The sequence below is a fragment of the Chenopodium quinoa genome, unplaced genomic scaffold (genome assembly GCF_001683475.1).
Source record: "Chenopodium quinoa cultivar QQ74 unplaced genomic scaffold, ASM168347v1, whole genome shotgun sequence".
Taxonomy (NCBI): Eukaryota; Viridiplantae; Streptophyta; class Magnoliopsida; order Caryophyllales; family Amaranthaceae; genus Chenopodium; species Chenopodium quinoa.
Window position 1 is genome coordinate 128189 of NW_018744703.1, and position 10851 is coordinate 139039.

Here is a 10851-nt window from a genome sequence, read left to right on the forward strand (position 1 = left end):
ACAAACAACCCATAGGCATATTATGTGAAGAGGTATGGGGTTGAGAGTTAGAAAGAGTACCTCTCCCCTTAAATTGTGAGGGAAGATTCGAAGCTTGGGAAGAAGAAGAAGCGCTCTCCAACTTGGCTTTGATTGCGGTCATCTCCTTTCCAAAGTTTATCATTTGGGAGGAAAGGTTGTTGATCGCATTTAGATGGTCCACCGAGTACAATGAAGATTTCTTGATTAAAGAGTCTCTCTCCCCATCTTGCCAATCTCAATAGTACGTCACCACGTCCTTAATAATGTCCACCACTTCTTCTTCGGTCTCTTTCATGATAGGACCCCCGCCCCCCCCCCCCCCCCCCCGCATCAAGGCATGACTTGCCTTGGGGACTTAAACCTCCATAGAAGATTTGGACCACTTGGTATGTTGGGATTCCGTGGTGAGGGCACTCCCTTTGATACTCTTTGTATCTCTCCCATGCTTCGTAAAGGCTTCCATTTGGCCTTTGCTTAAACCCTTGAATCAAGGTTTTTGCCTCTGCCGTCTTATTTTGAGGTTAGAAGCAGGAAAAGAAGGCCTTTGTAACATCATCCAATGTTCTTAAGGAATTGGGATTCACCTCTTTATCTAGCTACTCTAAGGATCTTCCTATGAGAGAGAAGGGGAACAACTTGAGGCGGATGAACTCTTGAGAAACTCCGTTGACTTTGATGGTGTTGCAATATTTCTCAAACTCTTTAAGATGGTTCAACGGGCTCTCATTCTTAACCCCACTATATTGCCTCCTCTCAATTAAGGTGATCATGGCCGCCGAATTTTGAAGTCATTTGCTGGCGGAGCTATACCGCTCTCAAACCTATAAGCACCATGTATTCCTAGCTCTTTCAAGGCCACTCTCGGATTTTCTCCCATGCCTTGATCTTCTTCAATCTCTTCTTCACTTGAAGAACTATACCCAAAGGATCGATTAGCTATTCTTCTCCTTGAGAGAGTCCTTTCGATTTCCGGGTCAAAACGCACAATGGATCGATCACGAGCTCTATGCATGCAAAACTTCAAAGAAAATATTAGTAGCACAGCTACAAGTGTAGCCTAAAGAAACAAAATCTTTTGGTATTTTTCAATTAAAATGAAGTAGACTCAACAACAAAAGCTAAGCACCAATAGCATTCCCCGACAACGGCGCCATTTTGACGAGAGGAAAATGTATGTTGTTATCTACCCTTTCCCCAAGTCAAACTAAATTTGTAAACACCTAATCAACCTTATATGAATATAGGGCAACTTAAGGTCGATCCCTAGGGAATGTAATGATGGAAACTAGAGTCTATGTCAAGCTACCTCGAAGATGGAGTTTAGATTATGGTTGGCACTATGGTAAACTAAAACAAGTCTAATCAAGTAAATCAAAGGTCTAGACACTAGGGATATGGGTTCCACATATAAGTTCAATGATAATGCTAGTTTAGAGCTCAATCAATTAATTCAAGTACTGCAATTGACAAACAATAGTAGAAATCTAGAGAGTTCAAATGCTATCTCCTATAGGCCATTCTAGATGTCACTATGAAAGGAAAATCAAGAAGAATCACAAGCGAACCCAATCAATTAGAGAAACTTTCAAATCAATTGTTCATGTCATTAAGAGTTGCAATGCAATCTAGATTAATCTTATAGGTTGATCACTCCTAGTCTAATCAATCACATGCAAAACTATGTCAACCAATTTAATTGCAACAAATCAATCAATAAAAGAGCATCAACTAGCAATTTCATTAATCAAACATGCTTCCCCCTTTCCCTAACAACTAATCTACTCACTAATCATGGTGAAATTCAAGAACAAATAACTAGAAATTGCATTAATCATCATTCTATATCAAAATCTAAGAGAAATCAAAATATTCAACAATATCAAATTCAAGTCCAAATGAAAACAAGCAACAAGCATAAATTAGATAGCAAGTAAGTAAGAGATGAAAGAAGGAAGAGATTCTCACTAATATTGATGATTGAAAATGAAGAAATCCAAACTTGATTAATCAAATGTTGAGTTACAAATCCAAAACCAAGAACTTCTCTCTAACTTCTCTCTAAATTCTCTCTCTAAAACTAAGCTAATGAAATATTATCAAAAAGTTGGTTTCAAAAAGGAATTACAATTCTATTTATAAGTAAAGAAGAAACCGGCAAATCCCGCGGCCTCTCTCGATGAATCCGCGACCGCGGAGAAATTGGTACAAAACCCTTCGCGGGCTTTCTGGGCAACACCCGCGCCCGCATCAATATTAACACGCGCCCGCGACCAAAGATGCCGCTCCCGCGGCTAATCCCCTGCTCCCAAAACTCAATCAGGGGGCCGCGATCTTTGAGATGGAGCGCCCTCTCCAGATTTCCCGCGCCCGCGGAGAGCCTGCGGGGAAACCGCGGGAAGCTCCTGCCAAAATCTTGCAATTTGCTCTTCTTGAGCCCGCACCCGCGGCTCCACTGACCCGCGCCCGCGGCCTGTTGGGAATACCTTGGAGACCTCTCCGAGGCCTCTCCAAGGCCTCTCTAAGCCCTCTATAGACAAATGCTTCTTCCTTACTTGGTCATTAAGGTCCCAACTTGATTCCTTTGCAAAGGTGATTCTCCAAATACCTACACAAGCAAACAAAGAAAGAAAATAAAAGGGAAAAAGAGCCAAGTAAGAGGAAAACAGGAGAAAAACGCGAGAACCATAAAGAAAAGAGGAGAAAGAGAAACTAAAGGAAAAAGGACCAAAAATAAGAGAAGAAAGCATGAAAAAGGGACAGAAATAACCCTAAAAGACTACCCTATGAGTGCCATAAATGACACTCATAAAATTCCCCCAAGCTAGACTTTTGCTCGTCTCGAGCAAAACAAAGGCTAAAAAGGAATAAGAAGGGCTTATTCGAAGCAAAAAGGAAAAGAGGGGCGAAAATTTACACTAAGACTCACTGACATAGGAATCGTGGTTGTTTTTAGCTACAACAAGCCATTTAAACCCCTAGATCGCCCTAGAGGACGAGTGATGCTCTCGTAAGGGTATCCTAAGAGTTTACCCATAACTCTCCACCAAATCCCCAAGAAGCAAACCAGAAAAGGAAAAGAAAGAGGAAAAAGGAAACAAAATCTTTACGAAATGGACTTTACAAAGAGACTATAATTCAAATGAATAACAACCTTTCTAAAGTGAATTATGGTATGCACGTTATAAGATACCTAAGGTTGATTGAAACATAAATATGCTAAGCATAGGAACTAGTTATCACATTCCACTTTCATCCCAAACGATCTTACCGCGTTTCCCCTACTAATCTCATGTCTCCCCTTAGTGAGCATCTTATAGATTCCGCGAAGGAACCGGAAAAAGATCAACATTTTAGGCTACTCGACATCTTGATTTCGCATCCCCTTTCCTTAGTCTACAACCTATGATTCCCTCCACTGATGAAAGACTCAACTCCTAGGTCCAAAGGTCTTCCCAAAGGTTGTAACGTAAGGCAAGAAGGGTTAAGGTAGGCTAAAATTTAAAATTTGATGGTTATCCTAAATTATGAAGCAAAGACCGGCCAAATCTCAACACCAAACTTAAGTAATCACCAAACAAAAACTTATTAACACCCACAAGCTTATTCAAAGCAACAATCTACAATCATTAGAACAAAAAGCGCAAGCGCTTTCCCCCCCAAGCTAAAAGAAACATTGTCCTCAATGCATGAGAGGAGAAAGACACTTGAATTTTTATGTTTTTTCTTCTTCTTTTTGGCATTTTCTCATTTATAAATTTGTTTGTATATTCTTGAACTCCTTAAAAGCATTAGTCCTTGCCTTTTTTCAATTCGGACGACTTTTTCAAATACGCATTTATTAACATCCTTGCCTCTTTTACTAAGGACGGCTTTTACATAAGCATTTGCCATTATTTACCAAATATAAACAACTCAATTATGTGTACCAATTCTAACCAAATTCCAACTTCATAGACCATAATCACCAAACATTGACCCTTGCTTCACAAAAACCAAAATGAAGGAGAACGAAACAAAAGGCTCAAGATATCTTATTATGTGGCTTGAAAAGAGGGAAAAAGGTTCAAAGGGGTAACAAGTAGGCAAATGTATCCCAAACCAAAAAAAAAGTAAACATAAAGGGACTATCCTAGAAAAAGAAAATACCTCCCCGAAAAGTTGCCTTTGTCCTCCCTAGGTAGTTCGGTCACAGTCTTAGGAATCATACGCTAAGATTCTAGATTAGGTTTGCGAAAATCAAGTATCCATGCCGCTCATGCAAGAATTTGATGAAAGCTTGAACAAATATACATCTCACATGGTTGTAGCAAAAACTCACTAAGGTTGTCAAATATAAGATAGGGAGCAACTACCAACATGCCACAAATGAGTAGAATCCGGTTTCATGATCCCCCTAGTTCTAGACAACTATCTTATCATGCTTTATCCTAGAATCAACCAAACGTAATCTCAAACCGTGCATACCATTATTACCTAGGAGGACTATTATTCAAAAGCAAAAGTCCATTACAAACAAGTCCAATTTTCAAAAAGAGAAAGAGTGAAAATAAAGCCTCAAAAAGTTATGCACACAAACAAGAATAAAAGAAAGGGAAAGAAAAGAAAAGAGAAGATGAAAAACTTAGACAAGGACAAGAAATAAAAAGAGGAAAAAGGCAAAGATGCAATCATAACACGTTTATCCCAATCGACATACAAGCGGTCTAATGGCCACATCGCCAAAGACCCCAAACACACTAGGTGTTAAATTCATACATCCTCGAACCGTTCAACTTCCCCTAAATCTAATCATAATCTAAGCAACCAAGAAAATATAGAAGTGAAAATAAAGAGGTAAAATAAGAAAGGCCTCACCAAGCGTCCGTGCTAAACTAAAGTACCCAAGGAGTAGGAACGTGCTTCTCCAAGAGGCTTTGCAATCCAAAGCATAGGCTACGAGCAAGGTGAGTTAAAGAAAAAGGCTATATATACAAAATGAAATTGTTAGTAACTTCCAAACAAAAGCAAACGATAAAACACTTAGACACAAGCTATATACAAAAAACTAGAGAAACCAACAAAATAACAACACCTCCAATAGCCCAATCACTTGCACCACACATCAATTCAAAAGGAAGATCCCACCTTGGGGCATGAACAATAGGAGTGGAGATTAGGGCCTTCTTCAATCTATCAAATGCCTTCAAGCATTTGTCATCAAAAATGAACTCAACATCCTTTTGAAGAAGGTTATTTAGGGGCTTATATATAAGAGAAAAATCCTTGATGAATCTCCTATAGAAACCCGCATGACCAAGGAACGATCTCACACCCTTGACATTCACCAAAGGTGGAAGTTTCTCAATCACTTCTATTTTTGCTTTATCCAGGTCAATGCCTCTATTTGAAATCTTGTGCCCAAGCACTATACCTTCCTCCACCATGAAGTGGCATTTCTCCCAATTCAAAACAAGATTGACCTTAACACATCTTTCCAAACACTTCTCAAGGTTCACAAGGCACTCCTCAAATGAAACACCCCCCACCGAAAAGTCATCCATGAAGACCTCCATTTCTTCCTCCAACATGTCCCCGAAAATACTCATTATGCACCTTTGGAATGTAGCGGGTGCATTGCATAACCCAAATGGCATTCTTCGATAGGCAAAGGTCCCATAAGGACATGTGAAGGTAGTTTTCTCTTGATCGAGGAAACAATAAAAATTGTGCCTTGTTAGTCTTTCAAGCATTTGATCAATAAATGGAAGAGGGAAGTGATCCTTCTTGGTGGATGTGTTTAGACGTCTATAGTCTATAAACATCCGCCAACCCGGGACCGTCCTAGTTGGAATGAGCTCACCCTTCTCATTCTCAACCACGGTCATGCCCCCCTTCTTTGGAACGACATGCACGGGGGAGACCCACCTTGAGCTAGAGATGGGGAATATGATTCCCGCATCCAATAGCTTGGTGATATCCTTCTTTACTACCTCTCCCATTTGGGGATGTAGTTTTCTTTGTCGTTCGATAGAAGGAAGGGCGCCTTCCTTAAGTGTTATGTGGTGTTAGCACAAGGCGGGGCTTATACCTTTAAGATCATCAATTGTGTATCCCAAAACACCTTGGTGCTTTCTCAAAACACTACATAACGCTTGAGCTTGGCTCACGCTCAAGGATGCACTAACTATCACGGGGTAAGTGGAATGAGGGCCCAAGAACTCATACCTAAGGTGTGATGGTAGAGGTTTGAGCTCTACCATAGGCACACCATTACCTTCCTTTGATGTGGTCGCTTGCAAAGCTTCTTGGCTTGAGATTTTCAAGCACATTTGCTCATCAACTTCCTCCATGCTTCCATTAAGCAATTCCTCATAGAATGCCATTTCCTTGCATGGTGTACCTACTTTGTCCTTGTTCAACAAAACATTCTCAAGAGCATCGTTAGAGGTGAGCAAGTGCTCATGCATGGAAGACATAACATGATCAAGTGAATCAATCATCATGCAATTTTCTAGAGAAGAAGATGGATACTTCATGATTTCATTCAAATCAAATTCAATGACCTCATCTCCTACCTTAAGGGAAATCTTTGCACTCCTCACATCAATCATAGCGCCCAAGGTAGCAAGAAAGGGTCTACTTAAAATGATTGGAATGGTAGCATCTTCATTCATTTCAAGCACAATAAAATCCACCGGGAACACAAACTTCCCAACCCTTAATGGAACATCTTCTACCTTACCTTTTGGAAACTTGATTGACCTATCGGCTAATTGCAAGGTAATGTTAGAAGGTAAGAGTTCCCCTAGCTCAAGTCTTTGATAAACCGAATATGGCATTATGCTCACACTAGCTCCTAAGTCACATAAGTCATTATCAATTTGCATCTTGTTAATGGCACAAGGAATGGAGAAGTTTCCAGGGTCTTTCAATTTGGGTGGCATTTTGTTCATGATGATATCACTACAATTTTCGGTCAAATTGATAGTCCCCACAACCTCACAAGTTCTTTTCCCACTCAAAATGTCCTTGAGGAATTTGTCATAATTTGGCATTTGGTTGATCACATCGGTAAAAGGTAGAGAAAGATGAAGTTGTTTTAGCATATTAATAAATCTCCCAAATTGTTCATCCAATTTGTGTCTCATGAATTTTTGTGGGTAAGGGAGCTTGGGTTTCACAATTTCTTTCTCTACTCTCACCTCTCTAGGTGTCTCAATCATAACCTCATCCAATGATGCCCTATTCCCCTCATTCTCAACCAAGGCTTCCCTAGGAATCTCCTTATCTTAACCCTTCCTAGGCAATCGCTCCTCAAGAACCTTACCACTCCTTGTAACAATAGCATTCACGTGTTTCTTGGGATCAAGACCTTGGGAAGGTAAAGAAGAAGGGCTTGCATGATCTATCAAAGCATTAGCAAGTTGAGAAATTTGGTTTTCAAGCATTTTTATTGTGGGTCATCATTTCATTGAACTTTTTATCACTAACGGCAATGTATGTGTTCAACAACTTGATTTGATTCTCAATTATTTCTTTCAAATTGGTCCTTGGTGAAGAAGGTTGTGAATAGGAATTTTATCCTTGAGTCCTTGGAAAAAATCCGGGTGGGGGACCTCTTTGAGCATTTTTTTGAAAATTGCTCCTCCCTTGATTGTTCCAAGTACCCCTATTTTGATTTTGACCATAACCTTGATTATGGTTACCACCAACTTGATTATGGTTACCACTACCTTGTTTGTGATTTCCATAACCTTGGTTTTGATTACCATAATTTTGGCTTTGATTTTGGCCACTGTAACCTTGGTTATTATAGCTACCACGAGAACCTTGGTTCCCTTGGTTTCTATAACCACCACCTTGGTTATAGTTGTCAAAATTGCCTTGGTTTTGGTAATTCCTATTCCATTGACCTCTTTGATTATCAAACCTTTGAGCATTATTATTTGACACATAATTCACATGCTCACTCTCATTGTTATCAAACTCATCAACACATTAATTTGGACAATTACTAGAGTCATGATCATATGATCCACATGCATCACAAAACAAACAACCCATAGGCATATTATGTGAAGAGGGAGGGGGTTTGGAGTTAGAAAGAGTACCTCTCCCCTTAAATTGGGAAGGAAGATTCGAAGCTTGGGAAGAAGAAGAAGCGCACTCCAACTTGGCTTTGATTGCGGTCATCTCCTTTCCAAAGTTTGTCATTTGGGAGGAAAGTTTGTTGATCGCATTTAGATGGTCCACCGAGTACAATGAAGATTTCATGCTTGAAGAGTCTCTCTCCCCATCTTGCCAATCTCCATAGTACGTCACCACGTCCTCAATAATGTCCACCACTTCTTCTTCGGTCTCTTTCATGATAGGACCCCCGCCCCCCCCCCCCCCCATCAAGGCATGACTTGCCTTGGGGACTTAAACCTCCATAGAAGATTTGGACCACTTGGTATGTTTGGATTCCGTGGTGAGGGCACTCCCTTTGATACTCTTTGTATCTCTCCCATGCTTCTTAAAGGCTTTCATTTAGCCTTTTCTTAAACCCTTGAATCAAGGCTCTTGCCTCCGCCGTCTTCTTTTGAGGGTAGAAGCGGGAAAGAAGGCCTTTGTAACATCATCCCATGTTCTCAAAGAATTGGGCTTCACCTCTTTATCTAGCCACTCTAAGGATCTTCCTATGAGAGAGAAGGGGAACAACTTGAGGCGGATGAGCTCTTGAGAAACTCCGTTGACTTTGATGGTGTTGCAATATTTCTCAAACTCTTTAAAATGGTTCAACGGGCTCTTATTCTTAGCCCCACTGTATTGCCTCCTCTCAATTAAGGTGATCATGGCCGGCTGAATTTCGAAGTCATTTGCCGGTGTTGTAGGCGGAGCTATACCGCTCTTAAACCTATAACCACCGGGAATTCCTAGCTCTTTCAAGGCCACTCTCGGATTTTCTCCCATGCCTTACTGTTCTTTAATCTCTTCTTCACTTGAAGAACTATACCCCAAGGATCGATTAGCTATTCTTCTCCTTTAGAGAGTCCTTTCGATTTCCGGGTCAAAAGGCACAATGGATCGATCACGAGCTCTATGCATGCAAAACTTTGAAAAAAAATATTAGTAGCACGGCTACAAGTGTATCCAAAAGAAACAAAATCTTTTTGAATTTTTCAATTAAAATGAAGTAGACTCAACCACAAAAGCTAAGCACCAATAGTATTCCCCGGCAACGGCGCCATTTTGACAAGAGGAAAATGTATGTTGCTATGTGAATATAGGGCAAGTTAAGAGTCGATCCTTAGGGAATGAAATGATAGAAACTAGAGTCTAAGTCAAGCTACCTCGAAGATGGAGTTTAGATTATGGTTGGCACTATGGTAAACTAAAACAATTCTAATCAAGTAAATCAAAGGTCTAGACACTAGGGATATGGGTTCCACATGAAATTTCAATGATAATGCTAGTTTAGAGCTCAATCAATTAATTCAAGTATTGCAATGGACAAACAATAGTAGCAATCAAGAGAGTTCAAATGCGATCTCCTATAGGCCAATTTAGGTGTCACTATGAAAGCAAATCAAGAAGAATCACAAGCAAACCCAATCAATTAGAGCAACTTTCAAATCAAATGTTCATGTCATTAAGAGTTGCAATGCAATCTAGATTAATCTTATAGGTTGATCACTCCTAGTCTAATAAATCACATGCAAAACTATGTCAACCAAGGCAATCAACTAGCAGTTTCATTAATCAAACATGCTTCCCCCTTTCCCTAGCAACTAATCTACTCACTAATCATAGTGAAATTCAAGAACAAATAACTAGAAATTTCATTAATCATCATTCTATATCAAAATCTAAGAGAAATCAAAATATTCAACAATATCAAATTCAAATCCAAAGGAAAACAAGCAACAAGCATAAATCAAATAGCAAGTAAGTAAGAGATGAAATAAAGAAGAGATTCTCACTAATATTGATGATTGAAAATGAAGAAATCCAAACTTGATTGATCAAATGTTGAGTTACAAATCCAAAACCAAGAACTTCTCTCTAACTTCTCTCTCTAAAACTAAGCTAATGAAATATTATCAAAAATTTGGTTTCAAAAAGGAATGACAATTCTATTTATAAGTAAAGAAGAAACCGACGAATTCCGCGGCCTCTCTCGATGAATCCGCGGCCGCGGAGAAATGGGTACGGAACCCTCAGCGGGCTTTCTGGGCAACACCTGCGCCCGCGTCAAGATAAACCCGCGCCCGCGGCCAAAGATGCCGCGCCCGCGGCTAATCCCCTGCTCCCAAAACTCAATCAGGGGGCCGCGGTCTCTCTGAGATGGAGCGCCCTCTCCAGATTACCCGCGCCTGCGGAGAGCCCGTGGGGCAACCGCAGGAAGCTCCTGCCAAAATGTTGCAATTTGCTCTCCTTGAGCCCGCGCCCGCGGCTCTACTCACCCGCGCCCGCGGCCTGCTGGGAATACCTTCTCTCCGAGGCCTCTCCAAGGCCTCTCTAAGCCCTCTTCTAGACAAATGCTTCTTCCTTACTTGGTCATTAAGAACGCGAGAACCATAAAGAAAAGAGGAGAAAGAGAAACTAAAGGAGAAAGGACCAAAAATAAGAGAATAAAGCATGAAAAAGGGACAGAAATAACCCTAAAAGACTACCCTATGATTGTCATAAATGACACTCATCATCTCTCCCCCTGCTTAATGGTGCTCAAGTCAAGACTTGTTTTCTTCGCAGGGATGTTCATCGAGAAGTTGGTAGCAAATAGGAAGGCAAGCTTCCTGAAACTGTCAATGGACCCGGCTGGCAAGTTGCCAAATCATTATGGGCAATGCCCTTCAATGTAGCCAGGAA